The sequence below is a fragment of the Numenius arquata genome, chromosome 11, assembly GCF_964106895.1.
Source record: "Numenius arquata chromosome 11, bNumArq3.hap1.1, whole genome shotgun sequence".
NCBI lineage: Eukaryota > Metazoa > Chordata > Aves > Charadriiformes > Scolopacidae > Numenius > Numenius arquata.
Window position 1 is genome coordinate 1,233,641 of NC_133586.1, and position 21,289 is coordinate 1,254,929.

The following is a 21,289-nucleotide window of genomic DNA, read 5'->3' on the forward strand; positions in this document are numbered from 1 at the left end:
CCCAGAACCCAGCCCACAAAGAAGTCCAAGTTACGGGCACCCAACGTTTCAATTACAAACCTGCTAAAAATCACAGGAAGATGAATTCCAGTATTTCTTAACTACAGTTAAGTGCATGGGGAGGATATTAACCATCTCCCCGGCCCTATTGATCTTCCTGTCTCCCACTACTACTGGAAACAATTAGAGGTCAATAAGCAACATGAGACGGAATTTACAGCTGCCAGATAAACCATTTGGAAATATTTCCTTGCCCTTTTACATCAGTGGTTCTGTCAATACTGCAATCAAATATATATATATATATATATTTTTATGGAAAATGGAAAGGAAAGTATCTTAGAAAATCCATCTGTCCCGTCCCATGGAATGGGGGCACAGGGTGTAAATACAGAGACAATGGCTGGCTGCAAGCAGCCCTCGCAGCAAAATCCAGCGGACAAATAGCAGTAAGATTTTCTGTTTTAACAGCACCATCCATCCGGGAGCCGCACTAATGCATTTACCCTCCCGCTGACCCCACGAGAAGAAGTAAGAAATCTTCCTCCTGAAGCAGCCAAGGAGGAAATCGGGGCAGGGAAAGGTTGTGGGTGCAGCTGGCAAAGGGCACGCGTGCAGGGAGCCCACTGCCTGCCGGGGAGGGAGGGAAACGGCCACGCAACGTCCCTGCAGGACCCCGGGCTGGAGACACGCTCCCTGTGTGGGACCCCGCACTGGACCCCGGATGGGGTGCACGTTGTTGGACACACGTGTTGGATGCACGTTTGACGCAGGTGTTGGGTGCACATGTTGGATGCATGCATTGGGTACACGCACTGGACACACGTTGGATGTATGTGTTGGATGCACAGGTTGGATGCACGTGTTGGAGGCATGTGTTGGATGCACAGGCTGGAGGCATGTGTTGGATGCACATGCTGGACACGTGTTGGATGCATGCATTGGGTACGGGCATTGGATGCACATCTTGGATGCATGTGTTTGGTACATGCATTGGGTGCACATGTTGGTTGCACATGTTGGGTGCATGTGTTGGATGCACATGTTGAATGCATGTATTGAATGCATGTGTTGATTGCATGTGTTGGATGCATGCCTCGGGTACGTGCATTGGATGCACATGTTGGATGCATGCGTTGGGTGCATGCATTGGGTACATGCACTGGACACACATGTTGGATGCACGTGTTGGAGGCATGTGTTGGATGCATGCATGAGGTACATGCATTGGGTGCACATGTTGGTTGCACGTGTTTGAGGCACGTGCTGGACTCCACGTGGGATGCATGTGTTGGGTGCACAGATTTCACACCTGCATCGGACACACGTTGGATGCCCATGGCCGTGCTGGGACTCCAGGGCACTCGTGGACGTGCTGTGACTGACCCGTGGCCCCGCAGCGATGCCTGGCTGGGTGCAGGATCCGACCTGGCATGGCCACGCTGCCACAGGGCACTCCTAGGGTCCTGCAGCCGGTAACGCGGGCACCGTCACCGTGCTGATGCCAAGGGTGACAGACTAACCACAGGGAACCCAAATCTGTCCCCAAATCACACCCAGACATCCCAGGAGCGGAGCCAGCCCTGCCCCAGCCCCCAGCGCGAACACCAGGGACTCAGGACCGTGCACTAGAATCTAATTTCGCTCGTGGCGAGAGATATTCAACCTGAGGAGATGCACGGTTCTTACATTTAAAAAAAATAAAAAAAAAAAAAAAAGAAGCCATAAAGTGGAGGCATACATGACAGATTTACTAAAGAAGCAATTCACTGCAGTGCCATCAAGCAAGTGTACACACAGCTCAATTTTGTAAGGAATCATTCATGGTACATTTAGTAAGGCTCCAGGATGAATGGGCTGAAGCATTCTTTTGCTATTTATCTCCTATTTCCCTCGCTTGTTAACTCCTCCTTCCCGAACTCGCCCGTCCCCAGGTTCCCAGCCCTGGTGGGATGGGGAGAGCGGCGCCGACAGCCGCCCTGAGCCACAGCAGGGCCGGGGACAGGCAGCCCCCCACTGCCCACACTGCCAGAAGGGGCATCTCCAGACACGCAGGACCTCCTGCAAGGTGGGCAGGTCCCTGGGGGGGGTGTGCCTTGGTAAGCCCTTCTCCACTCCTGCATCTCCATCTGCATCCCTGGAGCCACCCCTGACCTGCCACCCCAGCACTTCTCCTTCCCGAGGGCTTTGGTGGTCAGTTCCTCCGGTGCCGGCTGGCATCACGCCACCTCCTCCTCCCATCTCTCCAAGGCTCAGGAACGGCCAACGGCCCCGCAAAGGGCTGAGCCGAACCTCCAAACACCAACCACAGGCGGTGCCTCCTTTGAAACAGCCCCCTCCAGCCTTTTTCCTGCCGGCTTGCCTTCCGTAGATCACCAAAATCCCCTCTGGTGTCCATCCATCTCTCCCTACCACCATCACCTCTGCTCCTGCCTGGCTCCGGGGGCTGCGGGTGCTCTGGTGCTCACCATCCCTCCTGGCCTGAACTGGGATGAGGTGGCCGGCATGCGCCACGCTTGCGAGGCACCCCGCAGGTCAGCTGCACTCCGGGGCAATAAATTACAAGGAAAACTCTTCCTAAATCAGCCTTTCTCCCCCAAGAGTGGGTTTTATTCCCCAGGTCCTGCCTCACCCTCCCCACGGGCTGAGCCGGGAAGGTCGCCCCATCCCCTGCCCCGTGGCCGAAGCAGCCGGTGGCACTGGCTCCCGCCATCTGGGCACGTCTCCCACGGACCCCGCGTCGAGGTGGTGGCTCCTTAAAGGCTTTCTGTCCCCAAAGGTCCCCTGCACGTCCCAGGAGGGCTGGGCTGCGTCCCTGCCTTCGCCCTCCCGACACCTTGAATTCGGGCAGGGCGGGAGACACGCAGCTGCGCCTCCGTGCCGCCGGGAGCAATTCTGTCAACAGCACTTTAACGTCCAAGCCATTCTCACTGCAGCTGGTACTAGGAGCGCTGGGAACCGCCGTAAAAATAGTTTTATAAAATAAATTACCTAGCATTTGCATACACTGCGCATAAAAGCACTCGGAGGCTGACACTGAAGACTCCCCGGGTCCAGGTCTGGGCTGGCAGCAACAAGGAGAATAATAAACAGCCGAAAAACCCCGCGCTCTCCCTGTTATACCAGATGGCAAACAAGGGCCAGAGCAGAAAACTTAGAACTTCTTAATTAAATACCGCTTGAGTTGAGTCCAGCGGGCCCTAGGTCAGTGAACACAACATGGTCTTTCTCTCGGAGGCGAGGGCACGTGAGTTCTCCTGGGGAGGGAGGACCAGAAGGACCAAGAGGACCAGGAGGACCAGGCTGCCCATCAGCAGCCAAACCCTCCCGCAGCCCCATGGGCAGGATGAGGCAACCTGCTCGCTCCGGGCTCGTTCCGTGCTGGCTCCACACGCTCTGCTGACGGTCCCCCAGCCACAAACCCCCCTCAGCACCTCACCCTGCCTGTGTTATTCACCAGTCAACCCACAGGCATCCGCTCTCCCCACTGCCCCCTCTCGTCATCCATCCCTCATCGCCAAAACCCCTCCGCTCGCCAGCACCACGGGTGGCTTCGTTTTATTTGCATTTAATTTTCCTTGCACCTCAGGTTCCTCCCTGCCCATCACGGCGATGCCCGGAGCCCAGGCAGGGTCCCTCCGTGCTGCTGTAATTAATAAATTAATAAATAACAACAATCAGCGTTCACGCCCAGCACCATCATGGTGCAATAAAGGCTAATGATAACACAGTAATTTGGTGAGGTCAGAAACGCTTTCTAGCTTCCTAGGAGGGCTCTTTGCCAAAAAAGCACCAGGCACCCCCGAAAACTCCGGGGCTGCAGCATCCCCTGCCCCGACGGCAGAGCTCCGAGGGAAACCGCTCTTCTTCCAGGCCACCAATACTATTTTCTTTATTCGGCGCCTGAGCAGCGATACAGAGGAGTGTTAACAGCCTGCGAGGGTCTCCTACATCATCTGCTTTCTTCATTATTAAAGGACTACATGGGTATTTTGGATGGCTGGCTACGGAAAAGGCACAGCACACGCGCCTCTCCCTCCAGGCTTTGGGCTGTTTGGAGCGGCTCAGCCAGAGAAGATGAGAGTGAACGCACAAGAATAGTCTTACTGGGATGCTCTGAATTCCCACTGGTGCTGGGCACTCCGCTTGCCCTGCTCCTGTTCCTGCTAAAGAGATCGCCGGCAAAGAGAAAGGTGTGCCTTGGAATTGTGCACAGCTTTCCTGGATTAAAACAGGAAGGAGAAAAGACAATTCAAGTGACTATTTAACAGGGAGAGAGCAGCCCCAGGCAGGGCTGGGGACACCGGCGTGCTGGCCCGGTCCCCCTTCCCCAAAGCCAGCGCTGGACCTCAGGGTGAGGAGCCCCGGTGGCCGGTGGTTCTGTGGGCACAAAAAAAAAAAAAAAAAAAAGAGGATTTTTTGGATACACACTCTTAAAAGCGAGGGTGGACATTGTTAAATGCCAAAGCTCGTCACGATGGTAGGCGAGCAGCATCCTGCCGGAGCCAGGACGCCCTGTGCGGGAGACAGCAAGTCCTTTGGTGGTCTGAGAGCAAATGTCACCGTTTCACTGGGTAAGCGCTTATTTGAACAACAGCAAAACCCTTTATTTTACTGAATCTTTTCAATTTCAAAAACAAACTCGCGGCGAGGGCTCGCTATTTGACTAACGGGAACCTCGGCAGAGGGAGGAGGTGGACGTTCAGATGCCGAGGAATTGGCAGAGCAACCTGTTGAAGGCTGCGTGCGTCCCGCGGGAGGAGAAGGAAGGGTAAAATTTGGACATTACAAAGGGCAACATCCCTCTCTCCAGCCCCACCACCCCCCTGCAAACGCCGGGATGTCGCTTCGGGACACGGGATGAGGTAGTTTTGCCAAATTCAAACGTCATTTCGAATGCATCATGCTGGGGAGGATGCGTGGGAGCCCTGGCATCACCAGGAGAGCAGCCCAGCCTGCCGTCGGGGATCTCTTTCCCCTCTAATTGTAGCCATGTTTTTGCTCACAAGCCCTCGTCTGCGCTAGTAATTAGCGTGGTGGGAACGTGGCTACCTCTGCCTGGAGCCCTCACGGCTCCTAACGCTGGTCACGGCCACGCTGCTGCTGGAAGGATGGGAATTTGGACGGGAATGCCTTTCCTGCAGCCTCTCCGTATTGATTCTGTGAGTGCAAATGTTGGTCTGGACCCGCTCCCACCCTCCGGGCTCTCGGGGACACCAGGGGCAGCTTCTGGACCAGTGCATCCCCTTGGCTCCATGCAGCCCCCCAATCCTGTGCACCCCCCCAATCCTGTGCATCCCCCCAGCCCCGTGCATCCCCCCAATCCTGTGCATCCCCCCAGCCCTGTGCACCCCCCCCACTGTCTCCAATCTGGCAGCCAAGCTGGGGTCACAGGGATGTTTTTCACCAAAGGGACACAAGCAGGCGACTAGCTCAAATGCCACCACGCAGGTGACAGGGCACGCAGCTCAGGGACTGGCATGGCCTGCCCCATGCCAGGGTGTGCAAAGGGGTGTGCAAGGAGCTTTCCCAGGTTTCTGGTCCCACACAGGCACCATCCTGCGGGTGCTGAGCTACCCGCGATGCCCCCGCACCCCCAGTCCTGCCAGTGCGACCAGCACCTCGCAGGAAGAGCCCCGCTGGAAAGCTCGGGGTTAACAGCATCCCATTCAAAAGGCTTTTATCTAAAAAACAACATTATTTACAGCTTCTACCTCCTCAAGGGTAAATTTGCAGCCACATCATTAAGCACAGACAAAAGCCTTTAACCAGGCAGGGGCAGGGGGATTCACAGCCCAGCCGGGAGGGAGCTGGGGGGGACCCAGGCTCCCCGGGAATGCAAAGCTGGGGCGGAGGCGGTGAAAAGCAGAGCATCCTGAAGTGGCCACCGTGTCACCTCTGCGTGCCAGTGACTCGGAAACCCAGGAGCCGCCTGGCTGGCAGACACCCATTAGCCGAAAGGGGAGGCAGAGCCAGAAAAACCAACATCCCTCCCCCTGGACCCGCCGCCCCCGCATTCTTCCCTGCTCTCAGTGCCATCCATCCCCTCCTTAGCCACGCTGGGCATCCCCCCCCAGCTGCAGGCACCCTTCCAGCGGGTGCCCGCTGAAATCAAACGCTCAGGGACGGGGGAAAAGGAGCCGGGATGCTCCCGAGCTGGCTGGTCCTCGGGGCAGTTTCTCATTTCTGCCAGCAGTGATTGAGGACCACCTCCCAGATGGAATAAACTGGCAATTTCTTTAGTGGTGACAAAAAAAATACGGGGTATCCTTCCAGCTGCGGCGCGGCCAGGGCTCCAGCATCGTGCTGCAGGGCTGCGAGCCTGCCCCCCAGCCCTGACCCCTGCAGAGGGGCGCGGGTGGGCTCCTGCCCTCCTTCCTCTTTTGGGATGGAAGGGAGGTGGAAGGAGAGATAAAACCCTTCTTCCCAGGGCGGTGCGGAGAGCTGGTGGTTATATTACCCACCAAAGAGCCACTGCACCCCCCTGCAAAATGATGCGCTGCTAAAACTCCAGTTAATTCTTGCATTCGACCTTCATAGCATAATCAGGTTAATGTGGTTCGGGGGCCGAGCAAGCCCCATCTCCCTGCACATAATTCAATAACGGTTTGAGGAGCGAGATCCTCAGATGCTTATGTTGTCATGGAATCCATGAAATAAGATTAATCGGGGCAGAGGAAAAGAAACTGAGAAATCAGAGCCTAGTTGGGGAGGATAAGAGGAGCTGAGGAGGAGGATTGCCATCGAATACCAATAGCCCTCTCCTCTGAAGATCTCCAGACCTCTTCAAACACGGAGACGCTTTTGCTCCCTCTTCGCGGGAGGAGCAGGGTGCCAGCCTGCACAGGGTCTCAGGCAACAACTGGCAGGTCAGGCACTTCTCCGGGAGCAGAGAAAGGTACCGGAAAATGGCCTGAATGATTTCTGTTTCGTGCCAGCCCCCGGGCGCAGACCGTGCTCTGCTGCAGGGAGCGATGCAGCTCCTGCCGCCCTCCCCGCCTGACGGCTCAGCGGGCCACACAGCCCTGATTAACTGCTTTAATTAGGGGAACACGGGAAACTCAGGGGTGAGAAACGCTATAAATCTCCTCCTGCAAAGAAGAAAATAAGTCTTGAATTGATTTGGAGTGGCCGGGGAGCAATCCGCAGAGCAAAGGGCCCTGCTCCGACAGCCACCTGAAATGAGGGGCAGGTCCCACCTGCGGGGAGCTCTTCCCTTCCAGCTAACAAACCCGCATCGATTCGTCTGTACCCGGGGCCAGGAGAGCAGAGAAGGCCCTGCATCCGCTTCTCCAGCTCCATCACCTCCAAAGCACCAGCCCACGTCGCGCAGCAGCATCTCCCACCTCTATTTTCCACGCCTCTTTGGATACGGGTTTGTACAGTCCCTAATTTAGAGGGGGGGTTGGATTTCATTTGTAGCCCATGCGACACACACGCATCGGGCGGTTGGTTTTCCAGGAGGTGGGAAAAAAAAAGGAGAAAGCATTTTAAAAGGAAGGAGAACACCTTTCTTCTTGGGCCTCCTTAATGTCGCTCTGAACATCTTACAGCAGAAATCACTCCAGAGATCATTTAGACATGCTTAGCTGATAATTTAAGCTTATAATTAAAAAATGATTTATTGACATACGCTTTAGTGGCAGAAGTTGTCAGAATTTCATGTTAAATCTATAAAAGTCCTCATTCACATCCTTTAGACTCGAGGATTATTTATAACAAGCCCTTATACCTAGAGGGGTGGGGTGAGAATTAAATCTCTGTACCTGCTCCATTTCCCCCACGGGGATAAATCCTCCTTCTCCGTTAATGCTCAGAGGGGACAGGACCTGAGGAATGGCTTGGGTTTCACACTTCATCACGGGTGCCCTTAAATCAGTTTTCTGGGGTTTCCTTCGCTCGTCAGAAGAGGCAAACCCAAGAGATCTGGCTCCCTGCTGGGTGCACGGCGCTGTACAACCCGGCTCAGGGCAGAAATCACATCAGCTGGGGACAGAAAGAGGCAAGGAGGGACCTGGTGAAAAACGACATTATTACATGCCACCAGGAAGGGGGACTTGCCCGTCCTTCAGCGCACAGAGCTCAGGACCCGCTGGGACAGCAGCAGTACTTGGTGAGGTCTAAAAACTCAACATTTTTATCTCCAGGGGGGTGCAAAGTCTGGGAAAGGGCTTTAGGGAGTCATCCAGTCTGCCCCAGGGCTTTCCATCCGCACCAGCATGACCCGAAGCTGGTGGAGATAGGGAAGACCTGGTCCTGACGGAGACCCTCCTGCCCAAGGAGGAGGAAAACTCCTCCCACCGTCCCCGATATTTGAAAATGTCATATCAAAACGAAGGTAGAGCGTGAAATATCTAGAGCGGTGAGCAAAATATTTACCCTCCTGTGCCAGGCAGAGGCAGGAGGAGCTGCCCCAGGAGATGCTGCTGTGTCCACGGAGCCTCCAAGGAGAGAGTTTTCCTCTGCCCAGCCCCGACCCCCAGCTCCCTCCGTCCCCCAGCTCAGCCCCTCGGCCGCGGGAAGATGACAATTAGAGCCAACATCTTTTGTGAGATAAGGAAAAGGCTGTTTCCTGCAGACCTGACAACAGACTCCGCTCTTGGCGAGGCCAGAAGGAACCCAGGGAAATGTCGCCGGTCACAGTGAAGTTACTCCTTCTTCCTTTTTAACAGTTGCTTTAGGTCAAAGTCTCTAAATAGGCTGTGTCAACAGCGGGGAGGCAAGCAGGAGACACGGCACGTGACGGCCTTCTGCGAAGCAGCTCCCTGTTTCCTCACTCAACATTGACTCTGCGCGGTGCCCACAAATCCACCTGATGGGAGAAGGTAAATATTTCCCCAGCTGACGCTCTCCCGGAGGAATGCCGGCGCATCGCTCAGCTATGCTGGAAATGAATCACCTTCCAAATATTTGCTTTATCTTACCTTGCCGTATAATTACCACCTCGACTCACCCCCTCCCCCACCCCCCCCGACCGATTTTATTTTGCGAGCAGCCAAACAGTTGGCTTCAAACCCACGGCGGAGGCAGCGAAGCCTGGAAATGGTGAAGAAGCGGGGATGCCGCGGGAAGGCAGCACCGGGACTGCAGCTTCCATCATGCACTTTTCTCCCGGGATTTGCATCCCGAGCCCGATTCCAACCTTCTCCCCGCCTCAGTGCCCGCTGGCACCCCAAAACCTGCCCGAAAGCAGAGATAAAACCTGTGAGCACCCCGTCTGGGCACCCCCTTCTCACCCCTCTGCAGCGACAGCAATGCTCCTCATCCCCCTGGTCGGAAAAGTTGTAATCTAAGCAGCAAATTATACAGCTTTAATTAGTATTTAATTTAGATTGGAGAAGATAACTATTATATGTTTACTAAATATCAATTAATTGTTTAAGATATATTTGTCGCAGCTCACAACAATGCGATAGATGTGTATCGGGGCCTCCATTAAACCTAAACAAATACGTGCTTTTAACAAACAATCAGCTTTTAAAGTGTAATAGCTATTCCACCAGATGAAATTAAAAGATTAGCCGGGGCCGCTGCGTGATTCTGACACCGGGTGATGGGAGCGGAGGGGCCGGAAAACAACAACCTGAGCATCCCCATCAGCATCCTCCCCCCGCCAGCGGCGGGCTGTCCGGGGTGTCCTGAGCATCCTTCTGAGCCGGGAGAGCTCCCACTCGCACGTCCCCTGTGTTAAAGGCAGTCAAGTGTGAGGCCGAATGTGAAACCGATGCTCCATCAGCAGTACGGGGACGAGAGGGGACTGTCACAAACAATGACTTTCTTTATCCCTTGGCGTTTTGTTCCCATGGCATGAAGGTCAGGAGGAAAGCAGATTTATTAAAGCATAAACAAACTGCATAAATGCTTATGGTAATTCCACTTCCGTTAAAAATACCGGTTATTTTTAAAGCTACTTTAAATTATCTCCTTTCTAATGAAAACTCACATGTAATCTGTTAGTGAGGGATGTCTGTTGAACCATGAATTATTCAAAGAAGTCTCTGTTCTGTTATCTGGAGTCTCTGGAGATTATTCCCACCATTGTCCGTTGTGATGGGTCATTATGCACTCTGTGAATTTAATCTTTTAGGCTATCCAGCAGCACAGAAAAAATGTATGAATAACAATTTTCCTGTAATAACCTTCAACTAACCTTTCAACCAGAGTGAGTAATTCCAATCCTATTTTCACATCAATAGAAGAGTCAAAGCCAGGCAATTATCTCTTATCTGTTCCATAACCCTCCCCCTTTAATTTTTAAAAAGGATGTTAAAGTACTTACTGGAGGCAAGAAGAAGAAAGGAGGCTGGAATGAAGTACGGGCAAATTTTGATGAACAGTGATAGGGGTGCGGTTTAGATAATTATTAATTTCTCTTCCCCCCCCCACTCCCCCCACTCCCATTTTGCCGCATTCCTCCGTTCCCAGTGGCACACCAGTTGCCTCACCCACATCCCTACTGGGGCAGGGGGAGGAACCCCTCTCCAGCCCCACGTCTTCCCCCTTTTTGCCCTCAATCTGTGCGGGAAATGTCCCCACTGGGGGACATGTCCCCAGCCCCCAATGGCTCAGGGTGGCTGAGGTACATGGGCTGCCTTATTGGGCTCCGGTGGCTCTTTGGAGGGGTAACAGAGCCCAAAGCCACTCATTGCCACCCCCAAACCCCAACTTTTTTCCCGGGGACTGCAATGTAGAGGAGAATGGGACACATGCCCCATGAGAGGTGGCATGTGGGGTCCGGCCACCCCTGGGACCGGCCCCGTGCCATCAGATGGTATTCCCAGGGGGATCCCTGGGGGGAATGTGAATTTGCAGGGAGGTTTTGGGCAGCGATAAGGAGCCGCTGGTGAATCCCCGTCTGTTGGGGTTCCAGTTTGCTGGGCCGGGCACCGCACCAGCCGTGTTTGAAGGTCAGAGGTTTGTGATGATAAGCCAAGAAAGAGTAAGCTGATTGCCAGCCTCCAGCTCTCCGTAGGGGCTGAACTCCAGGGGAAAAAACCCTCTCCAAGGCTTGGGAAGGGACATTTTATGGGTGAGGGAGGCTCAGCCCGGGGGACAGAAGCCGCAGGGTGGGGACTGGGACTTCCTCGTTCCATCCTGTCCTGGTTTGAGGACACGACACAGCCCCATTACTGAAGGCTGTGGGTCTGGGGAAGGCAGGAGTAAAACCGAGCAGGGAGAAGGGTCCAGGCAAGGCTGTGACCCCCAGGTGGGGGCTGGAAGCATTTTTCTTCCCAGGTGGGATATGGGGAGGAAGGGATAATGAGGGATAACAGCATCCCCAGCACACGGTGAGGAGCTGCCGAGCTCAGGGATGCTGATGCCTCGCTGTATCTTTACCTGCCTCCCTGAACCTCTGCTCACAAGGTCTTTTCGGATGAAACGCTTTGCCTGGCGCCAAGAGGAGAAGCCCTGAGGTGGCCACGCAGCCCTGCTGTGTGTCCCCATAGCCCAGGCTGGCTCTGAGCCCCTTCCCCAAGGAAAACCGTCCCTGCTGAGCCACCGTGACACCCGACGTGGTACTGCACAACTGCCCCATCCCCAGCATCTTCCCTTTGCAGATGGTCCCACCTCTCCAGAGCGGGAAGCCCAAAACACCTCGGGGTGCCCATTCCCCTTCAGAGCACCCCCCCACACACATTGACCAGCTCCATCCCATGCCCCAGCCATGCAAACGGAGCAGCCCCGGACCCCCCACCTCTGCTCCTCTCCCTCTCCACGGGGATTTCTGCTGTGACTTTGCTGTTGGGAGAAACCTGGAACATCTGCTCCGAATTAAAAAAGGCTCTGAGTTTTCAAGGTCAAGGCTGCAGCGCTGGCGGAGCTGCCTGTCCCACCTGGGCCAGCTTGGGCCCCTCTTAAAATGTGGATTATTACACATACGCAGACATATATATATATATAGAGAGAGAGAGAGAGCGAGTTTCAAGCCGGTGGAGCCTGTGCGTGCCCCGGCCCCAGCTGCCGCTGCTGCGAACACAACAGCATCCATCAATGCAAATCCCCGTCCCCAGCAAGTGTATAAAATTGCCCTATTTGCACTCGCTATTTCCTTCAGGAACAGAAATATCGCCGGAGTAATCTCAGCCGGATTGCCAGCGCTGCGCCGCAGAAGGATCGCATTTGAAAGTCTAATGACGGGCATATTCCTCCTAATCAGGACAGTAATTTCATGGGCAAAACACCCCATTGTTTCGCAGAGAATGGCAACCAGGAAACAAGAATGCCGCGCGAAACATTAATTGTATCAGTGCCCAGGCATTTAAGAGAGCAGGGACTTCTCAGAGCAAGGCACACCCCAGTTTTGGGGACAGTCGTCTTTAAGAGCCCTGGAAGGGGATGAGAAGGCTGATCTGCCGCCAGCTGGCAGCCTGGCGCCCGCCGGATAAATGCAGGCTATTGTTCAGGGCTTTTACAACAGCACCAGCAAGCAAAGAGGAAAGGGAAAAAAAATGAAATAATAATTAAAAAAAAAATATAATAAAATAATCAGCTGGCAGTGCAGAGGTGAGGGCAGGAGGAGGGATGCTCCATGCATGGGGTTGGCCAGCAGCACTGCCCCTCCATACAATCATGGAATCATCAAATGGTTTGGGTGGGAAGGGACCTTAAAGTCCCCCCAGTGCCACCCCCTGCCCTGGGCAGGGACACTTCCCACCAGACCAGGTTGCTCCAAGCCCCCTCCAACCTGGCCTTGAACCCCTCCAGGGAAGGAACCTTCCACGCGGGTGGGTGCTGGGTGTCCCAGTGCATCCCACTGGCTCAGCCCTGGGGCTGTGGTGCCACCGAGGAGCATCCTGCCCGGCTGGGGGCCGTGGCCAGCACCCCTCGCCAGCGGGCAACCTCACGGGCTGCTCTTCTCCAGACCTGGGGGGGCTCTGGCTGCGCACTCTATAAACCAGCGGAGGAAATCAGTGCCCGGCTCCCCGAGGAGAACTAACAGTCAGCCCTTGTTTTGGGGGAAATTCTTTTAACATGAGTTTCCCCAGAGCAGCGCATCTGGGCAAAATGGCCCAGGCTGTGCCCGTCCATGGGCAGGAGCACCCCCGCTGCCCGCTCCCCTCCGCGGCCGGTGATGCGAGAGCCGACCTGTTTATTCTCCCCGTTGCAAGGGAATAATGCAATATTTCTTTCACGCCGCTTTAAGCCGATTAGCGCTGGGTCGGTGTGGCTGAACCGCGCGTGTCCCGGCACGTCGGCCGCGCCGTAACGCCTGTCTGGCCGGCAGAAATGTTTGAGCGGCGCTGGCCAAGTCTCTATAAATTACCTCTGAAGTCACCCAGGCTCCCATCCCCGCGCCGCATCTCGAAGAAATAGCTGCAGGCTGAGAACAGACTTCTAAAAAGCAATTAAAAAGGCCCAGAAAGTAAACAGAGAAGGGGCTGAAAACCGAGAAGTCGGGAGCTCTGCTGGGTCCGCTTCTAAATGCCCTGCAATTTTCTGTGGAGGGGGCTGGAAGTAAATCAGGGCACTTGTTGAGGAGCTCAGGGAGGTGCGTTTGTCGTGTGGGATGTTCCTGGGATATCAAGAGGACAGCGGCTCTGCAGCGGGAAGGTCCCATCCCCACCAAGGCCAGTGATGGCCAGAGCTGGCCAGCCCAAGAGGAAGACGGTGCCCAGGGGCTGCAGCCCTTGGGGGGGGCTTGGTTTGCTCCTTTCATTAATTTAATCCTGAATTAAAAGCAGGAGGAGCGCTGCGGTCAGGACGAGCACTCATGGGGGTGAGCACCTGGATCTGCGGATGGTGCTGGGGGCTCAGGGACACCCCCGTCCCCAGCCCTGCAAAGCCACTGGCCTCAACAGAGACCTCCCACGAGGCCCCCACCAGCATTTACCAGTCCCCCCCTCTCGCAGGTGACCCAAGGAGGAAGCACCACTTCCCAAAGAGACCTGAGGAGCATCTGGGCTCCCGGAGATGGCATGAGCCAGCCCGTGCCCTGAGCAGCTGTGCCACATCTGCACCGTCCCGGGGTGGCCCCTGAGCTCTCCCCCATGGCCACCAGCCGCTTCCCAAGGCTTCCTCCATCCAGGGACCCAGCAAAGGACTCTCCATTTGGATCTCACCCGTTGATATTTCTGGACTCCTCAGACCATGAACTCTCACAGACACTGACACTGGATCGAGCACCAGCACTTGGGCTGTAAAATTCAGCCCTATCAACAGCTCTGCTTCCTCCAGAGGAATGGAGTATGTGCTTTAATGACTCCTCTTGGCTCTAAAGCCTGAGACACAATTGTGTTTGCCCGTGGCCAAATTTCCACTCAGACAGTCTCATTTTTAAAAGTGCAGGCTCATGTCTGGGCTTAGGGGTGTCTGGGTGCTCGTCCCCCAGCTCCCCCAGTGCTCCACTCACCTGCAGTGCCCCTGCTCTGCCATGGGAGCTGGGGGACAAGGTGACCCCGGCAGCTGGGGGTCAGCCCTCTCCATGGGCTCGGGGGGGTCCCTCTGGGTGGTCCCGGCACCCACTGGGCCGGGCACTCTGCAGATGCAGCAGCAGATGGACTGGGCAGCACCTGCCATGATGCCACGGAGAGCACCAGGGATGGCGTCGATGGGCAACCTTGGCATCCCAGTGGTGGCAAGAGCAGAGGTATCACAGGCAAAGCTTGGCCCACGGTGTCTGTCATAGAATCACAGAATGGTTTGGGTTGGAAGGGACCTTAAAGCCCCCCCAGTGCCACCCCCTGCCCTAGGCAGGGACACTTCCCACCAGACCAGGTTGCTCCAAGCCCCCTCAAACCTGGCCTTGAACCCCTCCAGGGATGGGGCAGCCACAGCTTCTCTGGGCAACCTGGGCCAGGCTCTCACCACCCAATCCTGTCCTCCCTCTTGAGACCTGCACGTGCTGCCTGGGCTGGGAGATGCCACCACCTCATACAACTGGTTTCCACTTGGGCAGAGGGGAGGAAACCCCACCTCGGAAGAGCAGCCAAGGAGAAGAACAGGAATGTCTCCTGCTGGGAAGCTATTTGAGAGCAGGGAAGGCTGGAGAACGCTTGGCCAAAGCCAGCTCTGCTGAGTCAGCACTGCAGGCGAAGCCCATAGCAGCACAGATGGGCAGGAATGCTTAGAGCTCCTCTTTGGGGCCACCTTCACCCCATGGCGAAGAGACACCAGAGCCCTGTCCCTCTGTGAGAGGATGGAGAGATGCCCACCGCCCCAGCAGCGGGACCCCCCATTCCCTACCCTGCTTTCCCCCTCTTTTGCAGCAATCAGAGCCAGAGCCAACACCATCCCCCTTCCCCAATTCCACGGGTCCCATCAAATCACAGAGCAAAATGTCCCCAAACCCTTTATTCCCCGGTCCGGTGGTGGGGGAGCAGGAGCTCATTTTCCGGCAGTGCTTCGCACCCATCCATCCCGCTCCTTCCAGCGGGGGCCGGGGCCAGGGCAGAGCGAACGCTTAATGAGGCAGCGAAGACAAACATTTTGTCAGCGCTGACAAAGGTGAGCTTTTATTAAAGCAACCAGAAAAAAAAAAAAAAAAAAAAAAGCGAAATTAATTGGGAGAGCTTCCAAACGAGCCCTGGCGACGAAGGGGAGGGCGCAGTGGGGGGGCAGGTGTACTCACCCGCCCGACGAGAGCCATCGAAAGCCAACTGCGAGCAGGTAATTTTTCGAGACAATGATTTAGAGCGAAGCGCAGAGAGGATTTCGGAAACCATGGTACCGGGGTCCCCACGGTGCTCATTAAGGTTGTACAGATTGCATTTCCCATCTCCCCGCTAGCCCTCCAAAGTGCCTGTTATTAATTCATAAAAACATTGCAAGAGTGATTGAATCCAATGATTACTGGAGCAGGCAAACACAAGAGATGGTAAAATATTCTGTCTCTCTCTATCAAGGCTCTCCAAGCACAAAAAAAAAAAAAAAAAAAAAAAAAGGGTAAAAAAAAAAAAAGAAAAAGAAAAAAAGAAGTGTTGTGAAATATTAATCAGAGCTGTTTGCCCCTGGGCAGAAAGCGGGGAACGGTGCAATCAACGTGGCGCGAGCTTTTCCCAGTGACATCTATTTGAGAAGCTGATTACTGTGGGTAAACACAACTAAATATTCCGGATCTTTGGATTTCACCTCTGGTGTTGCCGCTAAAATCCGATTCCCTTATCATCCCTCCGCAGGCACGGCCCCGGGGGAAGGGGGCAGCGCTTCTCCCGCTGCAGCCGGTGGCGGGGGGGGGGCAGCGGGGGGACGGGCTCCGATACGGGGCTGATGCTTCAATTGCATCATAAACGTGAGCTGGGGGGGACCATCGTGTGAAAGACGCTGCCGGAGCCCTTGGCAAACCGGAGGATTTATTGCCTGCTACGATCCCTTGAAAGTGTAACTAATGGATTGAAGACACGTAGGGAGCGCAAACAATTAATAGAAAATTACCGGAAAGCGGCGTTATTAGCATCATTACAGCCTGATCTGGAAGTGCCGTCCCGCGGGTCCGTCACCGATGTCCCCCCCGGCTGCGCAGAGAGGGGATGGCAGGGCCAGGACACCCCCGGCAGCGACCCCGTGCTCCTGATGAAGCTCTCACCACTAAGGTTGCCGGTAATTAGCTACGAAGCCTAATCTATTCCTCTCGAATATAATTGAATTTAATAGAATCATCCGTGTCATTATTCCTCGGTGGCTGCCGGACGCCGATGGGCTCTCGCCGTGATCGGGGACACGGGTGGACATCGGCTGGCACCGGCAGGGCCCGGGTCTGCAATGCTAATTTCCTTTATTTTTCTTTTCCTGGGCTTGCTTTCCCAGGAAAAGAAAGAAGAGTTGTCTACCAAGAAAGTTGTCTACCAACTATCAAAAAGCAGAAAACTTCTGGGCTGAAAAAGGTTTTTTTTTTTCCCAGCAACCAAAAAAAAAATCTTTTTTTTTAAAGAGAAAACCTCCATATTCTCAATAGAAGAAAGAATCGAAGAGGAATTATTTTCTCACAAAGCCATTTTTCTTCGGAAAAAAAAAAAACCACCCTTCAGTAAAATTTTCAGCTGGCTCTAGCTCTCAGGAAGCTGTTAATTACTTGTCATGCGCTTTTAAAATAATTCTCCCCTCTTCCAACCCTTGGCCCACACAGGCTCTGCTGCTTCCCGCCCCCCTCCCACCCCGTCGCTGGAAATGCCTCGGCGCAGCCAAAGCAAACGGGGCTGGGAGCGTAACGTGCCGCTCTCCCAGATGTTCCGGCGTTCAAACAAGCATTAGGAAACGTGTGCGAGAGCGATGATGGACTCCTTGCCTTGTCAGACCTTCCTGGCTTGGCAAAAGCCCCGGGGCTGGCGCTGACACCATGGAGGAGAAGCCATAAGGATGTCGGTGGAGCGGTGGGTGAGCACCAGCCCCCTTCCCAGGCATGTTTTTTGCTAAACGTGGCGTTTTGCTCCCACCTGAGCCGGCAGGGATGAGGAGGGCTTTCCCGAAGCAGCCATCCCTGCATCCTGCATCCCTGCAGGGAACTGCTGGAGAGGGTACAGCAGAGGACCACAAAGATGATGAGGGGCCTGGAGCATCTCTCTGCTGAGGAGAGGCTGAGGGACTTGGGTCTGTTTAGTCCGGAGAAGAGAAGGCTGAGGGGGGATCTGATCAACGCCTATAAATACTTAAAGGGTGGGTGTCAGGGTGATGGGGCCAGTCTTTTCTTACTGGTGTCCAGTGACAGGACAAAGGCCAATGGGCACAAACTTGAACATAAGAAGCTCCATCTCAACATGAGGAGGAACTTCTTTCCTGTGAGGGTGGCAGAGCCCTGGAAGAGGCTGCCCAGAGAGGTGGTGGAGTCTCCATCTCTGGGGACATTCACACCCCCCTGGACACGTTCCTGTGCAACCTGCTCTGGGTGGACCTGCTCTGGCCGGGGGTTGGACTGGGTGATCTCCAGAGGTCCCTTCCAACCCCATATCATTCTATGATACTGTGATCCCTGCTTCCTTCTGCCTGGGGAGCAAGAGATACCTGGGGGCGTGGGGAGGTTGCTAAGTCTGGAAGAGCTTTTTCTCCCTCTTTTTCTCAATTTATGATGGTCAGGCTCTTCCCTCGCCGAGCTCTGAACCCCAAAACCATGCAATCGAACTGCACAAACCTCCAAAGCCCAACCAACGTACTCCTCTGGCGGGACGGAACCCAGCCGAAATGCAAGTGTGGGGTTTTGTTTCGCTTTGGGGCAAATTTTTCCTGGACTTACAGCCATGGAAACTGAGCTCTCTTTAGCCAAAGCTCATATATAACCTACTTATTATCACGCTGCCCGGCCAACGCGAGTAACTTTTCCCCCTACTCATGCAATTGTGACTTTCTGACCGTGCTACTCGCCCTGTACATACGGTTCTTTCCAATTCGTTCCAATCTGGGGACAGCATCAACCCAAGGCGTGCACAGCATGGCATACTACTAGGTTTCTTCCACCCTTTGACACCAGCCACCCCACAGCAGTCCCTTCCCCAGGTCCTCCATCCTCCAGTACGTCCGAGTGGTCACACACAGATGGTAAACGCCCACCCGGGTATCAGCATCCTCATCCTTCCTGAATTTCCTGGGGCTGCTTTAGGTTTGGGCTCATTCTAAACCTTTCCATGTGGGGGGGAGCGGGTTGGACGGTCTCTCCATCCCCAGCAGATGCAGTGGAGGGGCCAAGCCAAGACCTGAAGAGCCCATTTAATCCACCGCAGTAGCCTGAAAACAAGGCTGGGCATCTTTACCAGAGCATCTTTCTCTCTGCTGAGAGGTTCAAACCCTGCGACGCTCGGACAGGCAGCTGAGGCACTCTGTGTCTAATTGCAGAGGAGGGCACATTTTATTCATATAAAACTTCGTACCACTTAAGTCCCATTAAAAGAAGACGCCGCCGAAATGGGAAGAGCAGCATTACCCTTACGTAACAATGAAATTAAATATTTGGAGCAGTAAATAGAGATGGGCTGATCTCAAGAGGGCTGGACGTTAAGTCCAGTTCAACCAAGTGCTGGGATGATTTAAACCCCTTGTCTGTACAAACCCGGGTCGGGGAACCCCAGGGGAACCCCTGTGAAAACTTTCGCCTGTCCTGAATTTTGGTGGACGAGCGAGAACGACTTTTCCTGTGGCGGTTCAGTGTTTTTCATTCCAGGTCCCTGAAGAAAACAGGAAACGTGGAGTCAGATGGGAAGAACTCAGCCACATTTCTGACCTAATAAAAAGGTCCTATTCAACAGCCAGGCAACGCGACCTGGAGTTTGCCCTTATCCTGCCTCCTCCGAGTTGTACAGATCCTGCAGCACCCCCCGCCGCGCTGCAGGCAATGGGGCAAAACACTTAAAACCGACCAATGTCATCCCGAAATTCAAAGGAGAAGAGCGGGGACACCGGCGTGCTGGCAGCTCCCACGCTCCTCGCTCGCAGGGATGCAGGTGGTTTGCCCCGAAACGCCATCCATCTGCCCACCAGCCCTCGATGCTGCCTGCGCTGATGGGCTGGCAGCCCCATCTGGAGGTACCGGCAGGGCTGGTACCCGTCCCCGCTGCCACAAAGGATGGCCAAAGCGATGTCCCATTGCCAGCCCCAAGCCCAGGCTGCAGGAGAGCACAGCTCCGGAGCCACCCTGCAGAAGAACCTTGCACCCACAGATGCAAAGCGGCTGATTTGAATAACGATGATCATTTACATGTGGCTCCAAATTACCACGAGTTTTCCTGTCTCCTGTGAGCCGAGCTGGCAGCGCAGGGACAAGCTCGTGGCTGCTTGTCGGAGCCCCGAGCTTAGAGCAGAGACAGGCGGAGGGGACAATTATTTAGGACTTGTTTGAGCAGGACCAGACCTGTTGCTGTTCTTCCTGTTGCCCAACTATGACATTCTCAAAGGAAAATGAAAAAAAAAACAACCCTGAACGCGCTCCTTGGCTCGTCATCCCTTACCACTTCCGTCGCTTTGGACCCTGGGATAATCCCAGCTGGAATGACGCACTCACTCTCAAAGCATCGCTCCAAACTCCACAGCAGCATCGTGCCAGGCGCGGGGGGGGGGGGGGGGGGGGTTGGGGACCCTGTTTTGGGGGCACAAAAGCCACCCGCAAGTGCCTGGACTGGCCCTTTCAGGGATGGCCGGTGCTCAGGATGCTCCCCTGGGAACTGGAGGATTTGCCCAGGGCTGTTCTTGGCCCCAGGCATCCAGGGTAACCTAAAACCAGCGTGTGGGAACCTGTCCTGGGCACCTCCAGAAGGCTGGCATGCGCATCCCACCATTTTGGGGAGACATCTCATTTAATGCCTGCACCCGGAGCACCTGTGCAGCTCCATCCGACAACTGCCCGCTCGCACACCCCACATCCACTGGGATTTCCTTCTGGAAAACCTCTCTGTTGACCCCAGGCTGGCTGCAGTCTTGCCTGTGCCCGGTGGAGGAGGGTGCCCAGGCAGCTCCTCTCCCTGGCTGCTGAGGACCTGCAAGTCTCAGGGATGGGAGGATGCTGTGGGATGCCAAACTGGGGAACAGAAAGAAGCTTCAACAGAATCATAGAGTCATAGACTGGTTTGGGTTGGAAGGGACCTTGAAGCCCATCCGGTGCCACCCCCTGCCCTGGGTAGGGACACCTCCCACCAGACCAGGTTGCTCCAAGCCCCCTCCAACCTGGCCTTGAACCCCTCCAGGGATGGGGCAGCCACAGCTTCTCTGGGCAACCTGGGCCAGGCTCTCACCACCCTCACAGCAAAGAAGTTCTTCCCCAGATCCCATCTCAATCTCCCCTCTTTCAGTTTAAAACCCTTCCCCCTCATCCTACCATCCAATAGCAATGGATACAGCTGGCAAAGTCTGGTGGACCCACAGCAAATGTGGTGGGGGCCCCGGTGATGGCAGCCCCACAGCCTGGACCAGCTCCTCCACTCCCTCCCCACCACCCGGCTCCTCGGGAAGCCTCTCGGCAAGCCTTTCTCTTCAAAGAACAACTTGGATAAATATTTTTCTAAACAAACAAGGCCAACTGTGAGGTATTCCCCAAAGAAGCTTTCCAAAGCCGGATCTCGTTTGTTCCAGGGAACGGGGGAAGCAAATGCAGCATCTGCCTGAAGCCGCGGGCAGCCACGGGGATGCTTTTAATATCCTGCGCCTGGTGATTGAATACGGTGGAGACAAAACCACGTAAATCAGTCAGCGCCTGGTTTTCAGTGCTGGACTGGCCACTATTGCTGCTAAAACGGGGGAAGAGCCCCACTAGCACCGACCCGCGAAGGCTTCGGAGACCCCCGCAGAAACGACGGCACGGAGAAAGCAGCAGAAAGGCTCAAATGCAAACCCTCCCGGCGAAAGGGGTGAAGCAGGGTGCTCGTTAGCAAGATGA